Below are 18,168 nucleotides of genomic sequence, written 5' to 3'. Positions count from 1 at the left end.
AAAATGGGTTCATGTGTATGTATACCTGCTTAAGTTTATTTCAAAAATACCACTTCAAAACACAACAAAAACAAAACATTAAAAAAACAACCCACCCTAACCGGTTTGGCTCAGTGGATAGAGTGTCAACCAATGTACTGAAGGGTCCTGGGTTTTATTCTGGTCAAGGGCACCTACCTTGGTTTCAGGCTGGACCCCCAGCCCCCATCCGGGTGAGTGCAGGAGGCAACAAATCAATGTGTCTCTCTTACATCGATTTTTTTGTCTCCCTGTCTCTCTCCCTCCTTTTCACTCTTTCTAAAAAAAAAATCAATGGAAAAATGACTTTGGGTAAGGATAAGTAAATAAATAAATAAGCCCCACAAAAGTTGTTTCAGACAGGTGGTTTTACACTTCAGGAGCTGCCTTCTGGTGTCAGTGCACTTCCATAGGGGGGGCGCTGCTCAGCCAGATACTTAAAAACATCAAAGGGAAAATATAGCACCATTCTTGTCTTCCTGATTGAATTATTCAGGATAGATTATCACTGAAAACAACGCTGAGAATGAAGCACCTTAGCACAATAAATATTTTATCTCTCACAGGACACAACCAAGTCAGGTTGGTGCAGAAGAAAGTTGCTCTACAGTGTTACTCAGCTGAATCAGAGTCTCCACTCTAGAATGTTGCCAATTATCACAGCATGAGAAGACATAGTATCTGTTTACAAATCATTGTTCAAAATTAGTTATTTGGCCACGCCTAACTTAAGGGGGTCATGCCTAACTTCAACATATGATCTAATGTGAGGCTGTACATGGAATGTTTGATGTGATGTACTGTGCATGATGCCTCACTGGAATTGTTATTTTTACAGTAAATATTTCTTTAAAAATGTTTTGTCATCAATGGAATGTATTTACCTGAAAGCAGTAAACATTTCTCAGAATTACATAACATTGACAGTAAAGGCCTTATCATCTAATAATCAGTTTAGAAGAGCAAGTTCCCATACTCTAAATGATTCTGTATTTATAGGAAGTCTATTTTCTGTTTATTATTAAAATGTTATATACATTCCTCTCCATTCTGTTGTGTAGGGAGACAATAAAGAATAAGGCCATGAGTACATAATTTAGTATATTAAAATAAATGTTTTAGAAAACCTGAGGAGGATGAATTGGGTCAGGAATACTAGGATGAGGAAATAAGATGAGGAACAGGTTGTCATTTCATTTTAAAATAGAATGGAAAGGGAAGGTTTCACTACTAAGGTAAGATTTAAGCAAAGATTTGAAGGAAGCCAGAGTGTTAGCCACATGAATAGCCAGAGGAGCATTCTTGACACAGGAAATAGACAAAGCACAGGGCCTCAGAAAGGACTCCTCTTGGGTTGTTCAAGGAACATTAAAGTGGTTAAGGTGGCTGGATGGAGTAATCAGGAGGAAAGTACTTGGAGGTTAAGTTTGTGAGATAATGGGAGGCCGATCAAGTAGGATCTGTAGCCTATTATACCCACTTTGGATGTTTCTTTGCATAAAATGAGGAATCACTATGGGATTTAGTTGTAATAGTAACATTGGCCGGCTCACAATTTTAAAGTATCATTCTAGGCAAAGGACCTAAATAGACACTTTTCTAAAGAGGACATACAGAAGGCCAAGAGACATGAAAACATGCTCAAAGTCACTAATCATCCGAGAGATGCAAATCAAAACAACAATGAGGTACCATCTCACACCTGTCAGAATGACTATCATCAACAAATTAACAAACGACAAGTGCTGGCGAGGATTCGAAGAAAAAGGAACCCTCTTGCAGTGCTGGTGGGAATGCAGACTGGTGCAGCCACTGTGGAAAACAGTATGGTGTTTCCTCAAAAAGTTAAAAATGGAACTTCCATTTGACCCAGTGATCCCACTTCTAGGAATATATCCCAAGAAAACAGAAACACCAGTCAGAAAGGATATATGCACCCCTATGTTCATAGCAGCACAATTTACAATAGCTAAGATTTGGAAACAGCCTAAGTGCCCATCAGTAGATGAATGGATTAGAAAACTGTGGTACATCTACACGATGGAATACTATGCTGCTCTAAAAAAGAAGGAACTCTTACCATTTGCAACAGCATGGATGGAACTGGAGAACATTATGCTAAGTGAAATAAGCCAGTCAGAGAAAGATAAATATCACATGATCTCACTTATTTGTGGAATATATTAAACAACATAAACTGATGAACAGAAATAGACTCAGAGACATAGAAGCATTGAACAGACTTTCAAACCTCAGAGGGAAGGCAGGAGAGGGTTGAAGGAGGGTAAGAGATTAACCAAAGGGCTTGTATGCATGACCAATGGACACAGACAGTGGGCAGTGGGGGTGATGGCATGTGCTAAGAGTGGGGGTGGACAGGGAGAGGTCAATGGGGGGAAAGGAGACTTATGTAATACTTTAAACAATAAAGAATTTAAAAAAATAAAAAAATAAAGCATCAATCTAGACACACTGTTGAGAATAGACTATAGGGGAGCAAAGGTAAAAGGAGGCTACTATGATAATCTGGAAAAGCCTTGCTGTTGGCTTGGACCAAGATAATCAGAGCAGTGGTTAGAGTTTAGGTATATTTTCACAGCCGTGCCCACAGGTTTTGCTGACATATTGATCATGTTTCTAAAAGACATAAAATCAATATAACTCCACCCTTTTGCATTTAAACAAGTGGAAAAGTGGAGTTGCCATCAAGTGAGAGGGGAAAACTGTAGGTGAAAAAAAAAGGGCAGGTTTCAGGGAAGAAAGATTGAAGTTTGGTTTTGGATGTTGATGGACATGAATTTGTTAGATGGAATTAAATTTAAAACATCAATTTTGTCTATCTGGCAGGGGAACTTTGATACTTTTAGGGGGGGAAGTATAAAACTCTTGAACCCCCACTAGGTAGAACATCCAGACTAGTTGCCCACTTGTGCTTTATGCTGTTTATTCTTGATAAATTTACTTGTTTTGTTTCAATACTGCTTTCTGTCACTTGTCTAAATTCTTTCTCTCAAGTGTGACAAGAGTCAAAGAGGAGAGAGCCCCCTCTGACTCATGTGGCTTTCTGGTAACAGGTAGAAGGTCCTTCCAACAGTCTGGAGACTCAGGGCCTTGCATTTGTTTTACTCTATGATCTAGTTATTTATTCTTTCAGAACCCGTTATGGTGTGGTCATACCTAAAAAAAGTTCTCTTTAAAAATGGCAGCACAATGTTCATAATTACAACTGCATGCATTCCAATTGCTGGTCATTGCTTTCTATACTTTGAATATATTTTCTCCAGCTTCCTAAGTTCAAAGATTTCCTCCCTCCTTCAATTTCATAAATATATGAGATCCATTAATTCTATCAAGTTTACATTATATCCAATTTTACATATTTTCTTTACTAAAAGCTGAAATGCCCTGGTCAATTGTTATTATCACTGCTTTCATATACTTTCAACTCTATCTTTGTCTAGTTTGTATGCTCAGGTGAAAAAACAACCCTAATTAAATACAATTTCTGCTTAATCAACATCCAAATATCTGTAGTAGAATAATAAAGAATAATATACAGCCTTGCTCATTGTTGCTTTATAATTTATACTTACAAAGTAAAAGCGTATACTTAATGCAATCTCGCAATCACAAGTGTGCCCTTACAGTGATCCCAAAAATCTTATTTTATTTCCTCATTGTTCACTGCACCACTCTCCTAGGGGACTATTTCATATCTTTTACATCTTCTCAGCCACTAATTCTACTTCCCAGTTCATCTCATTTAATTGATGATGCTGTTTCCTATTTGACCAGGAAAACTGTAGCAAACAAGAGAACTTCAGAATTCTGCCACCTCATCTATCCAGGTACTTGCATAAACAACCATATAATATGGGCTTTTATCAAAATAAGAAAGATGAACATTTGTAGCAATGTGAGTTCTGTTTGTACATTTGTTTTAGATTGGCAAGTCCTTTTCATCTTTTCCTTGGTTTTAGAACCAGAATAATTTTTAAAGAGGATGATCGTATGTGTATGTGCCTTCTTTGAGGAGGTGTTATAATTTCTAGCAGATTCAAATTTTTAACTTGTAAAATGTCATAAAAGGCAGTAAAATCCGGTATATAGTATATCAACTATACACCTAAAAGAAAATTAATCAAAGATTCTTAAATGTGAAATTGTCTATATTTGAAATTTGTTTTTTATTTTTAAATTTATTGTTGAAAATATTGCATATGTTCCCTTTTTTGACCCCTTCTAACCTGCCCCCACCCTCTTCCCCAGGTCTTTACCACCCTATTGTCAGTGTCCATGGGTTATACATATATGCATACAAGTTCTTTGGTTAATCTCTTTCCCCCCAGCCACCCACCTTTGCCTTCCCTCTGAGATTGGACAGTCTGTTCTAGGTTATATGTCTCTGGATCTATTTTGAAATTTGTAATGGATATTGCACATCACAATGTTTTGCCTGGTTCAATTTTTCTCTTCTTTCTATGTTGCTTGCGCTTTTCTACTAATGTTTGTAAATTTCAAATAACTAATTGAGAATAACTTTCATTTTTATAAGGCCAACAGTTCAAAATTACACAGTATATAACTAACTGATAATAATGGAAAGAAAATAATGCATTTTTAATTGAAAACTATTTGTATTTACTACATTAACAAATAACACATATATTTTAAAATTTACTTTTCTAGACTGAAAGTTCTGTAAGGAAATAAATTGTAGGTTTAGCTTTATATACCTCAACATCTCAGCAAAATGTCTGGATACATTGGTTAATAATGGTTTTCAATGTATGATTTACCAAAGGAAATACAGCCATTATTTATTCATGTAATTTTAAACTCAAGTGTGAATGATTCCATTATGATTTCTCATGCATGACTAAAACTCTGAAATTTTATAATATTATGCCAGTGTATTTTATCAGGATGTCCTTTTATATAGTTGATTATTGATTTTTCAGATGAAACGTGTGGTTAATAGGTATAATAGAAAATATAGCTGTCTTCTCTGTTAGGCACATGACATATAGTGAAAGTAAACGGTCATTAGAAACATATAATTCAGAACAAACACAATGTGAAATTGCTCTATTCTAACATTACACATGATTAATGGGTAGTATAATTCCCATGTGCATTGTCACATTATAGAGTTCTATCAATCCAAAATTTTATTGTCTATGGCAATGAGCTTTATGTGTAATAACTGACACATAAATGTTTTGTTTTTTGTCACAAATGCATTACTGAAGCTATTTAATACTTGTTTGCTTACCCATAATGGTACAAAATGCCTCTATAATTACTGTCATGGGGGTGAGACTATACCATCTGCTATGGAATGCAAATGTTTGTATCTAAGCTTGCTAAAGCAAAATATATATTCTAGCCATTATTATAAGGCCATTCATTCTATCTAATAACTTTTTTACTATATGAGCACAGACTGGTGAGCAGAAACACAGTTGGAGCTGAACATTTTTAAGAAATATTATGTAAATAGTGCTTGCTTTCTCATTTAGAAAGAAGCGGTAAAAATATCTATTTCCAACATAATTTTTGATTCTATTTGATGTCCAAAATAACTTATCCCATTGTATCAGAATGTCTTAAAGTTAAATGAAATTTTAAAAAATCTGAGTATTGCTTGTGTATTCCTTTTTTCTTTTAATTTTCAATGATTATCTTATCCTAGGTTTATTTTATTTCCCTTTCATCTTAGTAAAAAATATGTATTGAAAGTTTTTTGTCTCTTTCATATATTTTGTGTTTATAGAACATCCCACTAGGGTGAAAATGGAGTGTCATATTAAAAAAAGAGGTGACCATAATAACATATCTCAAACCTATACAAGAAAAAAAAAGTATCTTATCCAGAGATCTGAAACAAAGGAGACTCAAACAAGTAGAGGAAGACAGTTCATTTTCTTAAATATAAAGACTTAAGATGTATTAGTTCTTCTTGAGGCAATTAATAATTAAATACAAACCATTTAAATTTACACAGCTTTTCTGAAGTTAAATTGATTACAAACCTTATTTGGAAGAACATGCAAAAAAAAGAAGTAGAAAGAAACTGAAAAATAAGAGTGAGAAAGAAAAGAAACCCTGCCAGACATTAACATGTATTTAAAGCTTATATAATTACAATGGTTTGTTACTGACATGTGTACAGACTGATCAATGAGTGGAACAGAAGAGAAAATTGAGGAACTTTCTCAATTTTTTGTGTCTTTGTCATAGCAAAATGACATTTCAATCAATGGGAATAATGCCAACAATTTAGATGTGGAGATAACTGATTAGTCACAAGCAATAAAACAAATAAACCCATTTCTATGTATGGATGAATTTCAAATGGGTCAGGATTAAATGCAAAAAAAAAGAAAGAAAAAGAAAACAAAACACAACATAAAATAGCTATCAAAATATTCCTCTAAAATATAGAATAATAGATATCAAATTTTTATTGCTATGTGACAAGCAGTTTCAAATCTTATACTAAAATAACAACCATTTACTTGTTTTTTTCTTCTGCTGGTCAGTTTTATCTTCTCTGGGCCTGATCTTAGTTTGGTTTGATCACCTGACTGCACTCAGATGATCAGTTAGCTGGTTCAGATGTCCTTATCCTATGGTATATGAATACTGGGAGAATATGTCTCTCATCATCTAGCCAGCTAGTCCAGGCCTGTCTGGGTCCTAGTGCAAACATTTTTCAGCCTCTGCTTGCATCAGTTACCTTTGCTAATACTTCATTGGCTATTATATTGCTAGACATTGGTCAACTAAGCTTGAAGGGGGGTAAAAGTGATTTCATTTTTTTATTGTTATGACAGAATAAAGATTATGGATCATCTTTACAAGCTACTATACTTAAAAATGATTAAGAAAACTTCCAGAAATAGTAAGGGGAAGGAAAATACATAAAGTTGATAAACTAACATTAAAAAATGTTAAAAGTTCATGGCAAAATAAATCATAAGCACAGTAAAGAGAAATCTAATTGGAAAAATACATTTTATAACATATGACAGTCAAGAAGTTATATTCCTACTATAGACTTAACTTCTAAATGTAGACATGCAAACATCATTAACCTAATGTGAAGTGGTTTGAAGACATAAACTATAGAAATTAATAAACAGTTCACAGGAAAAGAAATTCAATGCAAATGATTCTTGAGTGACTCAAACTATGCTCAACTCTTTAAAGTAGGAAAAAATAAATATTAAATATAATGGCCTATAGACTTTTAGCTAATAGAATGATGTGGTATAGGTATCAATGTCTACAAACTTTCAATTTGTTTTTTTTTGGTATTAATTAATTACTTACTTTTGAATTTATTGGGGTGACACTGATTGATAAAATTATATAGATTTCAGGTGTGTAATTCTATAATAAAATTTCAGTATATTTTATATGTATATGGGTTTACCACCACAAGTCAAGTCTCCATTTATTCCTCCTTTATTAATATAAAAATATGTAAACATTTATTAATACTCCAAATTACAATTTTATTTTATTTATATATCCAAAACCATAAGTTAAAATTTGTTACCATAAATAGGTTGAGTAAATTAGTGGGATTTAAAATTATTACATATACATCATAGCTTCCTATATAAATTTAATTTGAAAATGAAATGAAAGATAATACCATATGTCTATTTTTAAAAACCTAAAACATCTAAACATAAACTCAGCAGGAAATATTCTAGAGACAAACAAGAATCAACTTTAGAATATTTCTGAGTAACCCAATATTACATTGGAACAAATATAAAATTGTTCATAATTTCTAATGGAAAGAATATACATCACAAAAATGTCATTTATCTCTTTATTAATTAATACCTTCAAATGAAACCCACTACATTTACCAGGTTTGATCTTTCTGAAATTAGACAATTTTTAAATTCATAAGGAATATGAACAAAAACATTTTTGTTTTGTTAATTTGTTAATCTTTACCTGAGGATATTTTTTCTGTTGCTTTTCAGAGAGAGTAGAAGGAAGGTGGGGTGGGGGAGGGATAGAGAGAGAGAGAGAGAGAGAGAGAGAGAGAGAGAGAGAGAGGTAAGAGAGACACTTTGACTGGTTGCCTCCCACAGAAGCCCCAACTCAGGTGCAGGGAGTGAACTTGCAACCCAGGTATGTGCTTTTGACTGGGAATCGAACCCACAACCCTTTGGGTCGACACTCTAACCACTGAGAACACTGACCAGGGCTTAACAAAAACATTTTATTTATTTATTTATTTTTATTTTTATTTTTTTATTTCTTAAAGTATTACAAACAGTATTACACATGTCTCCTTTTTTCTCCCCCATGACATTCCCTCAGCTTCCCCCACCCCCCAGTGTCTTGTATCCATTAGTTATTCTCATATGCATGCATATAAGTTTTTCAATTGATCTCCTACTCCCACAACCCTCCCCAGGGTTCCCACTGTAGTTTGACAGTCTGCTCAATGCTGCTCTGCCTCTGTATCCATTTTTGTCCATCAGTCTATAATGTTTCTTATTATCCATAAATGAGTCTCGCTTCTCCCCGTAGGGGTCTGGGACTTTAGTATCCTGCCCCAAACATGCTCAGTGGATTTGAGAGTCCGCATCCCCTTCCGATTGAAAAAAACCATGCATCCAGTTGCAGCCAGCCTGGTGCAGGATTCCGTACCTCCGTTCTTGGAGCCTCTGCACAACCTACTCAGTCTCAATGCTCTTCTTTCTTTCCTTCCAGTTGTAGAGCTTCCACTGGGCCAGCTTTCCCATGGTTCTGAATGACAACTGTTTCTTTTATAGTTGGTAGTCTCGATGTTGTTGTGGGAGACAGCATGCACAGGTCTGTACCTTACGCCGCCATCTTGGTTCTCCACAAAAACATTTTAAAACACTTTTTCAAAATAGTAGAGCAAAGGGAGTGGAAGTGTCTTAGCCCAATTTAGTATTACATGGTACTAGCAAATGAATAGTCAAATACTGAAACAGAATTCACATTATAAAAATGGATGTACACACTTATGGCAACTTAGTATGTAATAAGTTAGAATCTCTAATCGCTGGTGACACAAATGAATTTTTAAATCAATAGTTGTGGAAAATATGCATTAAAAAATAAAATCATAAACGTCTAAAATATTGCCCTAACTGGTTTGGCTCAGTGGATAGAGTCAACCTGCAGACTGAAGAGTCCTGTGTTCGAGTCCAGTCAAGGGCACATGCCTGGGTTGTGGGCTCAATCCCCAGGGTGGGGCATGCAGGAGGCAGCCGATCAATGATTCTCTCTCATCATTGGCATTTCTATCTCTCTCTCCTCCTCCCCTCTTTTCTGAAATCAATAAAAATATGTAAAAAATAAAATATAAATTTTTATATAAATTGTAGCAGGACAGGTATTTCTAATCATTACTAAAAATCCAGAATTAACTAAATATTCAGATATATAGCTACATAAAATTATACATTTTATTTGACTTTTAGGAAAAAGGGTAATCACAAAACAAATAACAAACTAGGAAAAAAATAGAAACCATTATCACATACAAAAAATTGATCTTTGTAAAACAAATGGCTCTTACATAGCAATAATACCAGAACAAACATTCCACTGGTACAATTACATAAGGAAGATCAATAGACAAGTCTTAAGATATACCAAAGTTAATAAAACATATAAAAATTTACTCAACTACTTATCATAAAATAAATAAAAATTAAAACTACAAAGAGAAATCGCTTTTACCTATCTGATTAGCAGAAAACCAAAAATTGATAGTATATTCTCTTTGTAAACTTGTGAAAAAAAAACCAGACACTCTCAAACATAGCTTTTGGAAATGCAAAATAATATAAACCTTACTAAGGAGAATTTATCTCCTATAGTATCTAAAATTAAAATTTCCCTTTCATTTTACAACTTTCCTTCTGAATATTATTCTATGGTTGTACCCATACATACAAAATTATGCTTGTACATCATTATTTATTACTAGAGGCCCAGTGCACAAAATTTGTGCCTGGGTATAGTCCCTAGCCTGGTCTGCAATCAGGGACATCTTTCCTGGCTGCCCACAGCTGGTCCCGCCCCCTGCTGCCAGCCACCTCTGGTTTCTTGCTCTCCATCAGGCGATCGGAGCCTGCTGGCCAGTGAAAGGGACCAACAGGTGGTCAGTGTGCCTCATAGTGACTGGTCGAGTGGTTGTTCTGCTGTTAGGGTCAATTTGCATATTTCCCTTTTATTATACAGGATAGTATTCTTTGCAGTAAAAAATAAAAATACTTATAATTAGGGATCTTTTAAAATATCATATGCTCTAAGCACTTATTGGAATACTACTCAATAGTTATAACAAAAACTCAGAAATATTTCTCTAGTCTTATGGAAATACTAAGGGCCCCGTGCACAAATTTGTGCACCTTGAGAGGAACTGTGGGTCGTGAGGCTGTGGTGGGTACAGGGGCAAGTCCTGGCCCCTCCTGCCGTGGCCCCTGGTCCCCTGTCTGTTGGCAGCCCTGCTCCTGCTGCCACTGCTTGCACTCACTGACAGCACAAGGCAATTGGGGCTGGCCCCAGCAGGGGGTGCGAGCAGTGGCTGCTGCCCCTATCGCCCCTCAGGAGCAGAGGGAGGTGGAGAAGCCCTCAGGGGAGGTCGGAGCCGGCAGCTGCTCACACCCACTGAGAGTGCTGAGCAATCGGGACCAGTGCTGGGCACCGGGCAGGAAGGTGGCACGCGGGAGCAAAAAATTTTCAGTAACCACCAGAGGCTTGCCCCGATGACAGTAACCAGCGCCCCTCCTTGGTCTGGCGTCCCTGCTCACCTGCTCCACCATCCCGCTGCAGACTATGACTGCCATGTTTTGTGCTCTGCTGCCTGCTGCCGATGCCCTCCATGTTCCACGTGCACCCCCTGGTGGTCAGCGCATAGCGACTGTTGTTTGTTTGTTCTATTTGCATATTAGCTTTTTATTATATAGGACTAGAAGCCCGTTGCATGAAGATTCGCGCAATAGGCCTTACTTCCCCTGGCTGCTGGCACCAGTTTTCCTCCAGCACCTGGCACCCAGGCCTTTGGTCCGGCCACAGAGGAGAAGCCAAGCCTCGAGGCTAGGCTTCTCCCCTCTGCCCACAGCAAGGCTTTGCTTTTCCGCTAAGCCTCTTCAGTCTTCAGTCTTCAGTCTTCACTCCGGTTGGAGCCTTCAGTCTTCGCTCCATGCCCGTGTATGCAAATTAACCGCCATCTTTGTTGGGTTAATTTGCATACTCACCTGATTGGCTGGTGGGCATAGCGGAGTGACACCAATTTGCATGTTTCTCTTTTATTAGTGTAGATTTCTGGGATATATTGCTAAGTGGTAAAATATATTATAGAACAACATCCATAGTACACTACCTATAGTTAAAGAAGGGAGAAAGTAACAATATGTTTTATTTATATAAAAAAATTGGGGAGAAAAATTCCTGAAACTTAAAATGCCAAGGATTGCCAGCAACAACCAGAAGCTTGGAGAGATATCCAATTTTCCCTTAGATCTTTCAGAAAAAAAGAAATCAATCTTACCAGCACATTGATTTTGGACTTCTGATTTCTGTGAGACAATAAAGTTGTGGTTTTAAACCACCAGAAAACATTTTTCATCCAGGGTTCAGGAAGTTGATATTGGACAAATAGAAATGTGGATAGGGGAAAAAGTATTTTCACTTTTAAATTTTTTTAAATTTTAATCATGTAAATGTTTTAACAATATATTACCTTTTCTAAAAAAATAACTTTTAAGAAGACTCTATCCCAAGTATTAGACAGCATGATTAAAGATGCACATTTTAAAAAATCCCCTACAGATATTAGTGGTTATTGAACATTGGGAAAGTGTAACTATGAATACAATAATTTAGTGTGTTGCTTCTACATTGACAGGAGTTGCTCCTTTGGCAATAGTAAATAATTCTATTCTGAGCATAACCTTATTTTCTGGAAGTAATTTGTAGTATCTTAGTGCAACCAGACATCACATGGCTCACCACATTTCTTAGGCCATCAATTATTGATGATCATGACCAGTTATGACTTCCAGTACACTCTCATGGACAATTACGCATGGGAATTTTTATAATTACTTTATTATTTGAAAACATATTTTGCATAGCACTATGAAAATGACCACACTGCTAGAATTAATTCACTGGAGAACAAATGCCAAGATTACAAGGCTTAAGGTTCCAATTGTTAGGGTGCTTGCTTTTATTTAATTTTGATGAATTCTGAATCTCTTCATTTTTTAAGTTGGCACTTCATTAGTAGAGTCCGCTTTGTACATCCTCAAATCTATCTTCAATATATGCCTGTCAATCACCCAAAGCCAGCTGGTATTTCTGAATTCTTTTACACGTCAGTCAAACCATTTCATATTACAAGTGTGACCACTAGTGCGCTGGAGGAAATAAGACAGAAAGACTTGGGCCAGAATATGCAAAGATTTAAAAATTTTAACAGGTCTTCTTCATCACAAAATAATTATTAAGCAGAGTCTTAGTGCAAAGCCTAAGAGAAACAATTTAAGAAACATTTTACAAACTCTAGGGTTACAATAGCTTCTCTAGACACGAATTGGTGATTTGAAACTGCTCTTAATGCTATAAATAACTACCTGCCTATGAAGGACAAAGAGGAGCATATAACATGGAGGAAAACACCTGAAGAGAGGCAATTATTCACTTGCACTATGCTCTTTGAACCCTCTAAACTTTTCACCATTGACTCTTAAAAAGATCTATATTCTTTAATATATCTTAACATTTTATGCCAATATAGATTATTTATATATTCCAAAAGGGAAATGCATTTAAATATAATATTATAAATTACATTTGTATGTAGAAGTCATCTTTTTTTACCTATATAGCTCAACTATCACAACTAGCAGCAACCTGAAAAAAAAGCAAAGTTCTAGATATTCAAAGCTCATCCACTAGAACTCCATTCCAAGGTTTCTTTCTTTCTGAGACATTGATAGTTACCTTCTAATACTGAATCTCTCACTGAATAAAATACTGTTACCTAACAAACCTATTGACATTAAATCTATATTCTCAATGTTAATAGCCTCCATCAAAATAGTTTATGCTTTAAAAATTGTGCAGTTCTGCAGTTATTTTTTCTAAATATTTCATGATTTGTGCGTTAATGATCTCTTTCATGATTAAGTTAGCTGCACTTACGTATCTTAATTTTATGTTTCAAACAACCTAGATTTTTAGTTTTCAGCTATCTTACAATTTTTATATTTCCTACCTCAGTAATTTCTGCATTTATATTTACTATTTTATTATTATTTCCATCCATTAATTTGTGTTCTTCTTCCAATAATTTTAGTTGCATACTTAGCCATATGATTTTATTGTTTACTTTTTTTAAAAATATATTTTATTGATTTTTTCACAGAGAAGAAGGGAGAGGGACAGAGAGCCAGAAACATCTATGGGAGAGATCAATCAGCCGCCTCCTGCACGCCCCCCAGTGGGGATGTGCCCACAACCAAGGTACATGCCCCCGACCCGGAATCGAACCGGGACCCCTGAGTCCGCAGGCCGACGCTCTATCCACTGAGCCAAACAGGTTCGGCTATTGTTTACTTTTTATTGATATAATCACATAAGGTATATAATTTTCTCTGAGCATCACTATATCTTTATTTCAAAGGTTCTGACATTAGTATTTTAATTTTCACTCTTTTCTAGAAAACATTAATGTGCAGTTTGTATTCCTCTTTTCACATCACAAAACAGCTGTTTAAAAACCAAGATTTAAAAACAAATTCCTAATGGAAGCTTCTATTTAATTTTGGAATTTGTTACTGATTTCTAATTCTACTTCAGTGACTTAAGAACATATTGCTGCCCTGGCCAGTGTAACTTTAGTGGTTACATCATCAGACCCATGAACCAAGGGGTCGCAAGTTTGATGCTTGGCCCTGGTTGGGGCGTGTGTGGGAGGCAACCTATCGATCTATCTTTCTCACATCCATGTTTCTCCTTCTCTGTATCTCTCTCCCCCCTATCCTCCTTCCATTACAGTTTCTGTAAAAAAATCAATGGGAAAAAATATTTTGGGTGAGGATTAACAAAAAGAAAAAAAAAGAAAAGAAAAAGAAACATATTGCTATATTATAACTACTCCATAAAATTTATTTATACTTGTGTTCTTTTTGTGACATTATAGTACATACACAATCTTTTAGATCCACATTATTGATTAGGTTCTTTAGCTTTTCAGTTTTTTTCTGTTAATATTTGTTCTTGCCCTCTTGATTCATGTTGAATGAATAAAATGCATTGAAATCTCCTGTGTTTTTTTGTTTTGTTTCTGTCTATTGTATCTTATGTCTTCTGTTTTAAGAAAGTGTTGCCCTCATATTAACAAAATAAGTATAATGTATTTTAATTGTGAATTGTGTTATTTAGAAGGATAAAGTTTGTCTCCTGCAATGTTTTGGTATTAATTCTAACTACTATATTAAGTTAATCATTTTGGTTTCTTTATGTTTTTATTTGAATACATACATATACTTATACTTGATTTTTACTATTGTAGAGCAGAGATATTTTCCCCACATAGATTTAGAATGTTATACTTTTTTCTAGAAACTATCATTTTAATTCATATTTTAATTGTAATCATTTTGAATTGTGAAAAATACTTAAGATTTTTAAGAATCTCCTTTGTGTCTGTAGTTTCTTTTCCCTTGATATTTCTAATTTTGCATACTTACATTGTTCTCCTTTTTGATGCCATTAGGTTCACAAATTCTTTTTTTTTTAAATATCTTTTCTTTTTTGCTGTTGTTGTTAATCCTCATCTAGGGTATTTTTCCATTGATTTTTTAGAGAGAGTAGAATGGAGGGAGAGAGACAAAGAGAGAAACATCAATGTGAGAGAGACACATCGATTGGTTACCTCAAACAGGGCTGGATTGAGCCTGCAACAGAGGTACGTGCCCTTTACCGGAATCAAACCCAGGATCCTTCAGTCTGAGGGCCCAATGCTCTATCCATTGAGCAAAACCGGCTACGGCTTTATATTTTTCCCCAATAATGTTATAATTTCTTCATTACTGCATCTTTTATTCTCTTTTCTATCTCATACGGGACATTTCCTTTGGTTCCCTTTAGAACAGCAGCCCCTCCATATTGCCCATGAATGTTACTTATAGTGGGAAAGGGCCAATACCTGACAGCATGCCTATAATTATACCGGAGGCTTCTGCAGGGGTCTACCAGGTATCTGGTGGTGGCGAGCCTGGCCCCTGGCTAAGTGGAACTCATCAATACACATCAGCTCCTTTAGGTATCAGCTCCATACAACCTCATGACACACCACATTTTCTGTCCAGTCTGATTCACTCTTCAAAAACTCCTCTTTGTTTTCCAAGTTAAGTCATATCTGCTGTCAGAAAAGAAATATGTTTTTGAAAATATACCAGTATTTCTCTCTCCAAAGTTCAGTTGGTAGTCTCTTTCTTTGAATCTTAGAGCTGGCATACGACTATGGGTTAGGATGGGAAGATGCATCAGGGCAGGAGTTACAGTGAGAGAGTAGAAGGCAAGAGGAAAACAGCAGGCGATCAAAAATTAATGTAATCAGTAACTTTAATATGAATCTAACCATCCTTTCTATAATGTACTCATATCAATTTTGAAAAGACAAAGCTCTATATAGGTCAGCGCTATTATTAGTGTCGTTATTGATGTCATGGGGTTTATCTAATAAGTAGCATCATGATGTTGATGTTCCCAGGGTGTCTGGACCAGCATTCATCCGTTCCCACTAGTGCCATCTCTCTCAATGAGTTTTCTTCTTTGGCTCTGAGGACGAAGGGTCACCATAACAGATTGTGCCCTTTGTAGCTCAATAGCCACTAGTGTAAACAGGTAATTTTGAAAAGAGTCCATGCTGATGGAATGATTAGATTTGCAAAGTGGGGAAGACCATTATGTATGCAAGGAAGGCAGGGATCATAGGGTTTGCAATAAGTGATTTTGTAGGTGATTATGTTGCCTCTTAGTCTCTGCTGAGTGAGGTTAGTGTAGCATTTTAACTGAACTAAAATACAAAATAAAGGATAATGGAAGTTTTGTGAAAGACCTACTTGTTTTTTCTATAGTTTCTCTTCTTAAAATTACCATTACTATTTAAAAATATATCAAATGAGCATCTAATGTGTATGCAGCGATATGTTGGAACAACAACAAAAAACTTGGCCATAACTGACTTGGGGTTGATAGTCAAAACACACTTTCATTTTATAACATTCAGGTTTTAATTGGAAATAAGCACATATTTTCATACAAGATTCATAAGTACATAATTATGTAGAGGTACAACATTTATAAATACTTATACATGCATACATAATGTGGTCTTTTTTTCAGCCTTTTTCCCCCTAAAGATGCACATGTATGTGTGCACACTCATATCTGCATTATAGCGTTTTGTAAAGTCCCATGTCTTATGTTTCATCACTCTTTTTTTTGAAAAATAATTTATTCTAGTAAGTCACATATAAATACCTATCAAAAATTAATTGAAATAAACTCTTCCATGTTTGTAATGTCTGCACTTTGAGTGGTGTATTGAACAGATATCTTAGCAAATACATAAAATATTTTAAAATATTATTTTTCCAGGAGGGTGGCTATCTATATCTCATGAGTAACTGACCTTTTTGTCTAGAGAATATCCACTCAGTACTAATTATATAGGATACCTAGGGTGCATAGATTATATTTTCAGTTTTATGCCTAGTCTATCAATAATAATTTGCATGTTTATTACATTAAATTGTAAAAGTCATACAGGCTTCATATTTCTGATAAGGAGTCTGTGGTTAGAATTAAAACAGACTGAGTGTAGGTACTCACAGATATGTATTAAATGAATGAATGGTGTTAACTTCTTTGTGATTTTGCTGACTCGGGACTGCTACTTGAGTTGCAGTCATTTTTAGTAGATGCAGATGGCTTCAGCCTTATTTCAGGGTACAATACAACTTTTTGGGACACTGTGTGGACACCATCTTCTTCTGTCTGCTCTGGCACTCTAGGCTTCTTTGAGGCTTAGCAAAGAATGAGATATATTTATAAGGCTTTCGCCTGTAGAAATATTTCAGTCAAAATTCAAATACCATAGCGTTGTCCTAGAATCCTTGAAACACAAAAGAAAACAACAACATTCATAGATATTTCCCTGGGGAAGAGGTTTTTTTAAAAAAATTTTATATGCAGAGCAAACATACAATTGTAGCTGGGCTAGAAGTAAAGATGATTGCCATGGCTAGTACTTCCAGCACTATGTCGAACAGCAGTGGTGAGAGTAGACAACCCTGTCTTGTTCCTGTTCTTGGGGAAATGGTTTTAGTTTTTGCCCATTGAGTATGATGCTGGCTGTAGGTTTGTCATATACGGCTTTTATTATGTTGAGGCATAATCCTTCTATTCCTACCTTGCTGAGAGTTTTTATCAAGAAATGGTGTTGGATTTTGTCAAATGCTTTTTCTGCATCAATTGATATGATTATATGGTTTGTTTTTATCTCTCAATTTGTTTAAATGGTGTATCACGTTTATTGATTTGTGGATATTGTATCATCCTTGCATCCCCAGAATAAATTCCACTTGGTCAAGGTGTATGATCTTTCTAATATAATGCTGGATTTGATTTGCTAGAATTTTGTTGAGAATTTTGGCATCTATGTTCATGAGGGATATTAACCACGGTGATCAGACGAGAAAAAAGGCTCTGAAATTGGAAAAGAAGAAGTAAAGTTGTCATTGTTTGCAGATGACATGATATTGTACATAGAAAACACTAAAAACTCCATCAAAAAACTACTAGACTTAATAAATAAATTCGGCAATGTAGCAGGATATAAAATTAAAACCCAGAAGTCTATGGCTTTTTTTATACACCAATAATGAACTCACAGAAAGAGAAACAAACAAACAAACAAAAAAATAATCCCATTTACCATTGCAACAAAAAAATTAAGATACCTAGGAATAAATTTAACCAAGGAGGTAAAGAACCTGTACTCAGAAAATTATAGGATGATGAAAAAAAGAAATAGAGGAGACATAAAAAATAGAAGAA

The sequence above is a fragment of the Myotis lucifugus genome, unplaced genomic scaffold (assembly GCF_000147115.1).
Source record: "Myotis lucifugus unplaced genomic scaffold, Myoluc2.0 scaffold_64, whole genome shotgun sequence".
NCBI lineage: Eukaryota > Metazoa > Chordata > Mammalia > Chiroptera > Vespertilionidae > Myotis > Myotis lucifugus.
Note: the sequence above shows the minus strand (reverse complement) of the source record.